This window comes from Callorhinus ursinus, unplaced genomic scaffold (genome assembly GCF_003265705.2).
Source record: "Callorhinus ursinus isolate GAN/ISIS: 27379988/994484 unplaced genomic scaffold, GSC_fseal_2.0 scaffold13, whole genome shotgun sequence".
Taxonomy (NCBI): Eukaryota; Metazoa; Chordata; class Mammalia; order Carnivora; family Otariidae; genus Callorhinus; species Callorhinus ursinus.
This window is the reverse complement of record NW_027397075.1, coordinates 46,443,497-46,455,930: the sequence shown is the minus strand read 5'-3', so window position 1 is coordinate 46,455,930 and position 12,434 is coordinate 46,443,497. Positions and strand designations below refer to the sequence as shown.

The 12,434-nt window shown below is 40.9% G+C and overlaps 1 pseudogene; it reads right to left on the bottom strand.

Moving 5' to 3' along the window:
* Positions 1–10,755: 10,755 nt before the first annotated feature.
* LOC112828614 (microtubule-associated protein RP/EB family member 1 pseudogene) lies at positions 10,756–12,232 on the bottom strand (annotated as a pseudogene).
* Between the last annotated feature and the right edge of the window lie 202 nt (positions 12,233–12,434).

Sequence of the window (12,434 nt, the reverse complement as noted above, 5' to 3'; positions counted from 1 at the left end):
ACCACTGAAGAGCATTGTCTAGATTCATTACTTATTAGAGTTACAAAATAGTGATATTCAGATTTTACTATTCTTCTTTTGTCAGCTGGAATACTTCTCTAAAGGGGAATTTCTCCCCATCAACTATTTGTTTACACTGAGATACAGTTCATACAGAAAAGGCAGATAAATGTGTGATTCTTTCCCTTTCCCTTTATGGTAATGAGTCCATTTTCCTTTATTCTCCAAAGATGACCAATGAGGTGGTGATGTTTTGTATCATCGGGAAATCATGGATTTATAAAGCATTTGATATGTTTCAATAAAGTTACCCAAACATTTTGCAATTGGAGCCCTTTTACGTTGGCACTTGCATCCTTTTGATAAGATCTGGTAGCCTTGCTGGTTGCCTGGTATGGCTAGATGCTCCAGGCTCATTTTGCATAATTCATGCCCCAGCTCTAGAATCAACCATTCCACCAAGGAGCCCAGATTTTACCATTTGAATGTGAAAAGATTTAAGTCCGGAATTTCAAATGTCTACCTCTATTATTATATATTTATTTGTTAAAGGAATATAGTTGATGATCGTTGATGGTCCAAGGCATGGAACCATTAGGAGGGAAGCCAGTTAAGGCTGAGGCCAGTAGAAAGAAGAGTGAGAAGGAAGATATCTATTTCAGTTCCTCCTTCTGCTTCCTCCCACCCTCCCTACGCTTTCTACGCCAAATTTCTGAGCATCATGAAAAGCCAAATGTTGCCTTTTTCTAAATGGAAAATTGTTACTGGTCTATCAGATGCAGTTGGGGTAGGAATAAACTTGGGTGTAAAGAATTGATTGAAAGACCACTAGGTGGAAAATCCATTTTGCCCTTTTAAAAGTAAAGCATTCTTTCTTCTTTCTTTCTTTTGCTTTCTTTCTTTCTTTCTTTCTTTCTTTCTTTCTTTCTTTCTTTCTTTCTCTCTCTCTCTCTTTCTTTCTTTCTTTCTTTCTTTCTTTCTTTCTTTCTTTCTTTCTTTCTTTCTCTGTCTTCATTTTTTTTTTTTTTGATTATGGATAATATTCTTTTGAGTTTGATATCCAAGAAGGAATGCAAAAGGAATGCAAAAGTTTGGGTCCCAGTATAAGAAATTGGAAATTGTAGGCAGTGAGGGGTAGCACTGGGTTTTTCTCAGGGCCCCCCAGGGCACAGGAGATGGAAGCCAGAACAATTGTTCTCTGTCTAGACCTGGATCTAGAGATGGGATTCTCCAGTAGATCCAGAAGAACCTGGGGCTCTCACATTCCTTCTGCTCCGTGACTGTCTGCAGCACCATAGTGCACTGGGATGTCCTTACCCATGGGATCAGGAGCAGTGTTTCATATGGGGGGGAAAAGAGCCACCTCTTCAAGCTGCCTGGAATTATTTTTGTTAGCGTTTCAGGGGAAAGCCATAATAGCATTTCTGAAAGTGGAGTGGTTGCTTTCTTTATTATTACCTGATATTTCTTCGTTGGTGTTTTTTTTTCTAGGATGCATTTCCACAAAAGTTATTGTTCAGGGGGAGACGCAATTGAAATCAATTGCTAATTAAATTTGTGTCTAAATTAATAAATCACAACTATTCAGATCATATCTGTCTGAATAATTTCTATTATGGTGAACATAATTGTTAGATTCAGCATTTAATGAACCATATTGTTAGGTAAAATTCTTATGACAATTGGGACTAATAGAATATATTAACCTTTATTCTTCCCAGCTTGACATTACATTGGACCATGTTAACATGAAAGCACCCGGAAAGAGTTTCATCATTAAGTATCCATTGTGACTCTGCTGGCCTTCGGATGGAGCCTGTGGGGCTTTGGGAAATTAGGGATGTTTGATGTTTGTCAATGAGTGTCCTTATCTCCAACCAGTTTTGAGAGCATTTGGTTCTGTGTGTGCAAGTCTTCACAAGACGGAAACAGTACCAAGCTCAAGAGCCCCATCAAATGTCAACAACGTGTTTGGAGCACCCATCTATAAAGTACTCTGGGTCTTAGGCCCTGGGGCAGGTATGTAGCGGGGTGGGTTAGAAATAAACATGACACTTTTCCAAGGGGAACCCACAGTCTAATGCTGACAACCGGAGAGCATTCTAAGAAAGTATAAAGAATGGTCATTCCAAAGAAATCTAAGTACATTTAACTAGAAGTAGTTTTGTGGACTATGTCAAGATGTGACTCTAAAGTTCTATGATTGCTTTCCTAGGGAATGTATCAAAATTTATTACATCCTCTTGACTGTTATGTCCTTCTAAATATCAGCATAGCAATCTGGAAACCTCTTCCGGTGAACTCTGTTCTGGGAGGTGTCTTTAGAGTTTGGCATCTGCCATTTTTAAATGCCCGGGGCTGAACATCTCTTCTGCCTTTGTAACTAGGAAAATAACCCCAGTTCACAGAACTAAGCAATACTGGGCAATGTTACGGTTAAAGGTGAAAGTCAGCCTCCCATGTCTACCTGTGACACCAATCAACCCGGCAGTGGCAATAGCCAGTGCTAATGGTCTTTTCCTGATGCTCAAAGTCAGGCCAGTAGCTCAGGGTCAGAGCTCACCTTCTCTCACTGATTACAAACCAGCACTTTGTGCAAAATCCTCTAGCACCGAGAGTAGCCAGGGGCCTTTGTGTCTTACATTAACTGTAAAACTGAACCCAAAAAGCCATGGAAAGTGTGGTCACTTCCCCTCACTCCAGTCCCTGGCTTCCTTTTCCTGCCTCTGAGAGGGAGTGGGATGGAGTGGGAGGATATAGTCTAGAGCATCACCTGCCCAAGTGACTCAGATGGACACCTACCTCCACTTTTCTTTTTTTTTTTTTAAGATTTTATTTATTTATTTGAGAGAGAGAATGAGATAGAGAGAGCATAAGAGGGGGAGGGTCAGAGGGAGAAGCAGACTCCCCGCTGAGCAGGGAGCCCGATGCGGGACTCGATCCTGGGACTCCAGGATCATGACCTGAGCCGAAGGCAGCCGCTTAACCAACTGAGCCACTCAGGCGCCCCTACCTCCACTTTTCTGTTGTTTTGTTAAAAGTAATAAACCTCTTGTAAGGGACATGTGGTTAGGATCATTAACTTTCGCTTTAAGCAGATTCCCAAGGGAAACACTGAACTCCAGTGATCTATAGTAGAAGGAGCAGGACAAACACTAACACCCTCACGTCCAATGGTCTGGGGATTTGTGCACAAGTCCATATTTGATTTACACGTGCACTTGGACTTTTAATCATCTCTGTTCCCTTTGAGCATTTTGGACTATGGTCTAAAACAAGGAAATCTTTCCAAACTGATCAGGATTCATGTTGGGAAATTTTCTGAGAGAATGTACAAGAGTTTCTGAAGAGTTAGACAGAGTTTAGCAGAAAGCAGTGGGGAGGGCAGCTTAGAGGGGAGGCACAGATGGGGATCTGCCTGAGTGGAGAGTGAGGGCATAACTGACCCCAGGTGTCTCCTGATGTTTCCAGGCAGCTGCCGTCAGGCCCCTATCTAGAATCTTCTACTTCCCTCCCCATCCTTAAGGCAGTTAGGAAAGACCCAGACTACTTCTCCAAAGTTGGTCTTCCAGGATATTCTCACCCCTCTCTCTCCTATCTCTGATTCTCCTTCCAATCAGTCTGTCTCCAGGCCTCAGACTAATTTTAGCCCAACTGTTACTGGGCTCTGGGTGGATGGAGCAACTGCTCCTGTCTGTCTGCCTGTGGGTGCTTGGTGGAGGTCAGCCATTAGCGGGACTCTCCTTGGCCCAGGGCCCAGTCCAAACAGAGCCGAGCTTGGAGACAGCCCTCAGAAGGGACCTAGGGCTGGCGAACAGGTGCTGTAATCCCTTTGTGAAGGTGGTTTCTGAGAGTGGGCGCAAGGCGAGTTTTCACGTGGCTGATTATGGGAGAGGGAGAGGGGACAGGGAAAAATCAATTCCTGAAAATAGTACTGATGTTCTTCCAGCTGCTTTTTCAAAACCATCAGAGATGGCATGTGGAAGGTGGTAAAATAAGGTATAATTTATCAAGCAGGCTAAAGGGGACCTTTCCAGGACATCGCAGGTATTTCCGTTTGGGTGCAAAAATATTTAGTTTTGACATTATTAAACAGCATCATCATCTTCTTGGTGATTTTGTTCTTTCGGTAATCTGAGCAGAGCGCATATGTATTTTGTCTGCAAATTACTTTGGAAAATGCATATTATTTACTTGTTCTGAAGAGGCTCTTAGGCTCTGTTGTCTAAATAGGAAATTTGGATCTAATAAAATGGGACTATTATAGACTCCCAGACAAATAATAACAGAGGCTAATACCTTTAAAAATTCAAAAATTTTTTTTTAAAAAAGGTCATTTTGATTAGAGAGCAGGACAAAATTCAGTAGAAACCTCTACAACTCATTTCTTTCTTCCTTCATTCCCTCGGTTTTAACAGTCAAGACAAATCCCTGGATACAAGGGGAAGTTTCTTCCTGCTCTCTGAGAAACAGCTGAGGCTATGAGCCTCAGCACCAAGAATGCCTCCTGCAAGTGGGGCCTCCTGGGAGCCCTGAAAAGGAGCAACTGGATACATTCTAAGCAGATTCTAGATGCATACATGCTGGTGGAGGAAGTGAATTGGGGCGAGGTATCTGACTGGCCTTTTTACTGGGTGGGAGGGTCAGGTCTCTGTCATCCCGGGTGAAGGGCTTATCTATGCACCCTGGGGGCCCTCGGGGCAAGCACGGGGTGCCTTTGAGTTGTGCAGGACTGCTACCCTGGGGCCCATTTCACCAGTCACAACTTCAGTACAATTTCTCAAATATAGTCACCAATTTACCTGCAGGAATCCCGAATCTTGGCTTTTCTTGGTTCATCTCCCCTTTCAAAGGCATCTTAATGAGGGTGGGCTTTGGGATTGTCTTGGCAGGTCATCTTCTTTCTTCCTTTGAACTCCTATGGTGATGACATGCCTACAGCTCAGTTTCATACTGTGCCTTGCTCTTCTCTTCCCTGAACCTCAGGTTTGCCATCTGCAAAATAAGCAGAGGTAGCCTTTCTTTTCCCAAGATATCTTAACGCAAAATTTCAGTGGATAGAATATATACCTATAAGAGCTGCTTTGCTAGAATCAGTGAGGAGCGCCCCCCGGTCCTTCTTCACCTGCCTGTCCCTCACTTCCTTGATGGTCCTCAAGGTGCACAGGGATGTGAAGGTCTGGGATTCCACTGGTCACTGTTTGAGTCCCAGGACAGAATGATTGCTAAGTCTTTCCAGTTCTGGGGTTTGGAGGTTCTAGGCATTTCATGGGTAAATGGCCATCTCTGGCTTCCAGTGTTGGCTTTGGCGTATATGAAGGAGAAAAAGGGGGTGAGACCATTGACATGGCCCTGCTACTCATTTGCCCCCTTTAGATGGAAAGCTTTGATGACTTGGGGTCTCCTAAGTCAATCTCCTGGAACTGCATGTTTGGAGGGATCTTCTCCCACATGGATTTCCCAGTTGATTTGCGGTGTCCTGGGGCAATATTTGTGTTGTTTTCCTGAAGAGGAACCAATACCTTAATCTGTGCCTTATATCTGTGGAGCACAGTGGCTGGTGCTGGGGGTGTAAGGACCTGCTTCGTGGGGTGTCAGGAGCTGAAAGAGAGGCCCTCAGGAAACACCCAGCAAAGGGACAGGCCTCACTTTCTGGAAACTTCCCTGGTTGTAAATCTCAGGCATCCTTCTTGGAGGATCAGAAAGATCAGTATTTACTGTGAGGCTCCTGGCTTCTTCCATAACCGCTCTGCACCCCACTCCTGCCCCCCCCCCACCGGTCACATGACATGCTGGCTGCTTTCTTCTGGAGCCCTTGGTTTCCTGAATGATAATGGATGAAAGATCAAATCTGTCCCACACAGGTAATCTTTGCCATCTTAATATTTGTTAAGCTTTTTGATTTACTGAAGAGTTAAAGTCACATCAGGTCACAAAACTGCACATTAGATCTGCTTCATGAAACACTCTGAGCGAACGGTTTAACTCATTTATTTCACCATCTTTAAACCAATGTAGCAGAAGAATTGCACCTCCCCTTTATAAATCTTCCCATTTATTTCTGACTCAGGTTTATGGGAGGGTGCAGAACTAGTCTGTTCTGGGGTTTTACGAATGGCTGTGGAAACCTGACGTATACTGCTCATCCTGGTGAGCAAGAGTAGCTCACATATGTTAAATTAGCCAGAGAAGAATTCCATCCGGGAAGCCGGAGGCATGTGCTTTGCTGATGGGACTTCCCTTTGGTGTCTGAGATTCACCAGTCCCTTACCTTCCTCTCTCCTCTGCCGCCCCTTGGTTTTTTTTTTTTTTTTTTTTCCCCCCCCCCCCCCCCCACATTTGCCTCTTTTACTCCAGAAGTTCAACTGATTTGAAGAGAAGTTTAACCAGCAAAGGATTTTCAGAGAATCATTGCAGGTGCCTCTAAAAGAGAAGGTTGAGAGGGGCGCCTGGGTGGCTCAGTTGGTTAAGCGACTGCCTTCGGCTCAGGTCATGATCCTGGGGTCCCGGGATCGAGTCCCGCATCGGGCTCCCTGCTCAGCGGGGAGACTGCTTCTCCCTCGGACCCTCCCCCCTCTCATGCTCTCTCTCTCTATCTCATTCTCTCTCTCAAATAAATAAATAAAATCTTTTTTTTTTTTTTTTTTTAAAAAGAGAGGGTTGAGAGACTGGAAACGTGACTTAAGTAAATTAGGTCAAGAAGAATCCAGTTGTAGCTTTTTGTCCCCCATTCAATTTAGTTTCTTACTCCTCAGAAAAGGAATTTCTAAAGAGGGACACGATGGCTCAAGGCATCTTTAGCAGCCCTGTAGAAGAGTTGCCCCTGAGGTAAGATCTGAGGGTGGTGCTGAGTGACTTCTTCAAATGTTGAGATTGGCAAGGGGGTGTCCTTCCCTGGAAGCCTGACTCCTTCCTAATGGGATCTAACATAGGGCCGGGACACTAGGCTTTTCATATTTCTATTTTCTAGATATTTCAAGCTTTATTTGTGGTCTGATATAGAATCAATTTTTAAAAAATATTCCAAGGATATTTGAAAAGCATTTCAAATATAAAATTCAAAATATGCAATATGTTTTATATTACGAAGTTCAAAATATATTTATTAAATCAGGCTTGCAATGGTTTGTTCATATCTGTTATATCCTTATTTATTTTTTATCTATTTCACCTATTGATTTTTTTGAAAGGTAAGTGAAGATCTCCACCATGATTGAGGTCTTCTCAGTGTTTCCTTGTGTTTCTAATAGATTTTACTTGATAAATTTCTCTGATATTTTTTGGAAGTGTAAATATTTATGATGGTTTGATCTTCTCTGTGAATTATACCTTTATTACTATAAAATATTCATCTGTATTTTCTTTAATGTACAGCTGCTGATACATATTTCCAATGATTATTTTCTTTAGAATGCCTTATTGGAAAATTAAGAGAAAACTATAAATGATAATATGGTAAAACCTAGATGCTCACTACTCCAGATGAACAAATACTAACTTCTTTCATGTATACTTCAAATTTAAAAAAAAAATGGATAGACTTTATTTTTTTAAAGCAGTTTTAGGTTCATAGCAAAACTGAGCAGAAAGTACAGAGAGTTTCTAAATTACTCGCCCCCCCAATACACACAGCCTCCCTTACCATTACCATCCTGCACCAGAGTGGTGCATTTGTCACTATCAGTGAACCAACACTGACATGCCACCCCCCAAAGTCCATACTTTACATTAGGGTTCACTGTTGGTGTTGTGCATTCTATGGGTTTGGAAAATGAATAATGACACCTATCCAATGTTATAGTATCACACAAAGTTTCACTGCCCTGAAAACTCCTTTTTGTTCTGTCTGTTCATCACTCCCACCTTTCTAATCCTTGGGAAACACTGACCTTTCTACTGTTTCCATGATTTTGCCTTTTACGGAATGTTGTGTTGCTGGACTCAGACAGTACTATAGCCATTTCAGATTTCTTCTTTCATTCAGTAATAACGTTTAAGTTTCCTTCATGTCTTTTTATGGATCAAATAATATTTCATTGCCTGATGTACCAGTTTACTTATCCATTCATCTACTAAAGTACATCTTGGTTGCTTCCAAGTTTTGGCAATCTTGGAAAAAGCTGCTATAAACATGCATGTGCACATTTTTGTGTAAACATAGTTTTCAACTCATTTGGGGAAATACCAAGGAGTGTGATTGCTGGATAATATAGTAAGAGTATGTTTAGTTTTGTAAGAAGCTGTCAAACTGTTGTCCAAAGTGGCTGTAACCATTTTTCTTTTCCTCCATCAATGAATAGGAGAGTTCCTGTTACTGCACATCTTTGCCGGCATTTGGTGTGTTCAGTGATTTGAATCTTGACGGTTCTAATAAGTGTATAGCAGCATCTCATTGTTGTCTTAATTTGCAATTCCTTAATGGTGTATGGTATTGAGCATCCTTTCTTATGTTTATTTGCTACTTGTGTGTCTTCTTTGGTGAGGTGTCAGGTTAAGTCTTTTGCCCAGGTTTTAATTGGGCTGTCTGTTTTCTTATTATTGAGTTGTAAGTGTTCATCTATATTTTGGATAACAGTTCTTAATCAGATATGTCTTTTGCAAATATTGTCTCCTAGTTTGTGACAAATTTGTTTTTAAAGAAAGAAACCATCATAGAAAAAGTTTAAATCTCCTGTATTTCCCTCTCTAGTTCAATTCCCTTCTGTCCTTCCTCAAAGGGAAAAATTTCCAAGAATTTGGTGTGTATTCAGTCTAGACTTTTCTGTATTTACTACATATATTCATGAATGACATAGTAATGTTTTGTGCATTTAAAATTTACTTAAAAATTCCCATGCTGTACAAGAGTTCACTCCCCCATTCAATCTATGTTTTTAAAAAATCTATTCACATTAATACATATAGATATACTTATTCATTTTAACTAGTGTAGAGTATCCTACCACATGAATGTATCACACATTTTATATCCATTCCCCTATGCCAGTCATCTGAATTATTTCTAATTTGTTGTTCTTACGAACAAAGCTTCAGTGTCTCATTGTGCTTGTGTGAAAGGGTTCCTCTGGTGTATGAAACTGGAAGTGGAATTTCTGAGTTATAGGACGTGTAGGATTTTTTTAGTTGTACTAGATATTGCCAAATTGTTTTTCAATGTGATTTATGTCAGAATAGACAAGGAGTGTATGAGGTTTCTATTTTTCCATATTTTTGTCAATGATTGGTGTGGTCAAAATTTTAAATTTTTGTCAGTTTAAAGAATCGGAATTAGCGTTTCACTGCTTTTTAAAAATATTTGTTTGTTGGTTTTTTTAAACTGCATCTACATGATTACTATTGAGTTGGAGCCTTTTTTATCCTTATTGGCCATTTTCTCATTTGCTTGTTGCCTGTTCATACCCTTTGCCCATTTTTATGGGGTTGTTTATTTCTTATGCATTTATAGGAGTCATTCATGTATTCTAGATGTGAAGTCTTCACTGGCAAAGATGAGGTTTAAAATATTAAGCAGACAGAGACAGTGAAACTCCAATACAGCATGATCAATTACCAATCACAATAAATGCCATATTTAATCAGAACAAACTAAATTCATAAAGACATTTTAAAATTCTTATTCTAAAATTATAGAGATTTGTTCCTTTAAATCTAGGTACATAACTAATTAGAATTTTTAATGAATATGATAGAGGATCAATTCTTTTTTTTTCTCTCTTGAAATACAGAATTTTATTTGGAAACTGTTTAAAGTAGAAAAAAACCCTGTCAAGAAAGACCAGGTGGAAAATGGGTTCCCAATAAAATGGAATTTTAGGGCAACAAAAGTCTAAAAGGCCACAAAAGAGAAATAGTACCACTGTTATTTGAACAATGGCTAGTTACTTGCATTTTTTGGCATTGTTAATTACTGAATCTGGGTTTTCCTCTGAATTCCACACAGAGCATGCACTACACAACAATTTTATAATAAAATATCTGCTTTCTACACACATTTTAGGACAAGCTACCACCAGGAACAAATCAATACAAATACATCAGGGGCTGAACAATCTCAGTAGTGGGTGACACACATTTTGCAGAATTCTGCCAAACAAAGAACTGAATAGGCTAGGAGCAAAGCAAATGAGGAAGAGTTAAGGAATGAAATATTTTAAATATTAATAATTAATTCAGACACAGTACTGTATCTTCTGCAAAAGAAAATTAACATATAGTAACATGCTAACGAATTTTATCTCCAAAGAGATTAGTGCACTGGCAAAGTATTCCAATAACAGTGGAGGGCGGTGGACAGCAGGTACCGAGAACACCCAGCCTTGCAGATACCAAGGTAGCAATGGCCTTCACTGGTCACTCCCTCTGCCAGAAGTCCAGAAAGAACTTGTAGCGTGACCATCTGCCTGCTGAACTTACACTCTAAGCAGCAAACTTTAAGGAGCCAAAGAGGAGTCCCCAGTGGGCGAGGGGAGCAGAGAAGAGAAACATGTTCAATGTAAACTTAAAAGACAGTAAAATGGGACACAACCCCATTCAAATCCCAGAGATGTGGGCAAATCCCCCAAAGTAGTTGTTAGATTTAAAAACTGGACATACCTCATTTCCCAAGAAACACAATACATAGAAATTTCAGGGATAACTGGAAAAATCGTCAGAGAAATGTTCAATGAAATTCAAGCTCTTCATCTCAAACATCCCAGGGCCGAAACACACCCTCTATTCATCCAGGCAACAATGCCTCTTACTTCTTAGAGCAGGGATACTATTGGTCAAGGACACCAAATGGCTTTACGGAGCAACTTTTTAAACTTTCCTTTTGGGCCAAGGTCTGGGTCTTTGAGGATTCAAGCAGCCCTGCAAGGCCTGTGAACAGCAGATTCCAAAGGTCCAGAGGTCTGGCCCTTCTTCCTTCCCAGATACAATGTCAAACATGTAAAATCTCCTGTCATGTTACATTTTATATTTTGAAATATGGAAGCATATTTTAAATACTCTTAAGGCATTTATTTATTAAAATGTTCTCTGCCAAGATTTCACATTAGCTTAAAATTCAAATCAGTCTTTACATTTCTCTACTGAGGTTTCCACCTCAGTGTATCACATAAAAAAACCTTCTCCAGCAATCAGTGTTACCAGCGTCCACACGGTGAGCCCCATGGTCAGCCTCTTTGTTCCCTAGGTGACCCAACTAGATGTTAATACTGCTCTGCTACAGGGTAAAAGCTCCTAACTCAAACTCATTGGAAAAAGGGTGAAATTTCTGTAAAGTGCACTTTAAGAAGAGGTACTGTTTGCTCATGAAAAGAAACCAGTGAGTCCTCTAAGAATAATAAAAGGGGGTATTTTACAGTTAAGCACATGATTTGGAGTGAAGAATTCGGATGTCGCTCTGCTGGTCCAGGCCGTTAATACTCTTCTTGTTCCTCTTGTGGGCCCCCTTCATCAGGTATCACAAAGCCTTCATCTGTGGCATACAGAATGTCCACGATCCTCCGCAATACTGGATTGTTTTCCCCCTCATTCTCCTGGCAAATCAATTCAATGTTCCTTAGCTTTCCAAAGTAGAAATCTTTCTTTCTCCAAGTCTTCGACGGCAAGTTTCAATACCTTGACCTGCTGCATCAGTTCAGCTGCTTCGTCATCCCCGCTGCCCACACCAGGATTCTTTCGCCACCACACCCGGGCCAGCCTGAGGGGTTGCAGTAGTTCTGTGTGTTGCAATGGCCCTCTGTGGGGCTGCACTGCTAGAGCTGAGAGGTTTCTTCGGTTTGTTCAGAGCTGGAGCAACAAGGGAGGGAGCCACTGCAGTTTCTTGACCTTGTCTGGCAGCTACGGGGTCATAGTCTTTTCCATCATAGTTTGCATCAAAAAACTTGAACCACTGAACAAGTTCAAAATTGTCCTGAAACTTTCCTTTTACTAATTTGTCCACAGGAATTATTTTGTCAACACCCATTCTTTTAAAAACTGCTTGTAGTATTTTGAAGTTCTGGATGTATTCAAGTTCTAGCTGAACCTGGAATTTCACTTTCTTCAAGGCAATGGAGCCAGGGAACAACATGTCCATAAACTGAGAGTAGGCAGCCCCTGAGCACAACTGTTCGATCTTCATCAGATTCAGCTGCAGAGACTCATTGATCCAGGCCAGCATGTCATGTCGACTTAGGTTATCACTGGTGACTGATGTTGAATATACATTCACTGCCATCTTCGGCTCTCGGCGGGACCACGTCCACGGCCTATGCCCGGCTTCGGTTCCGTCCTAGGATCAATTCTTTTTTAAATAAGAAAAATCCATCGTCCCAGTTTCATCTTTTGAATAGTGAATTGTGTCTCTACTCATTTTTATGCCTCCTCCATGTTACACAAATGTATCATGTATCAGGTCTGTTTTTGGTATTTCTTGTTTGTTTAACTGATTTCTTTATCTCTCTGTC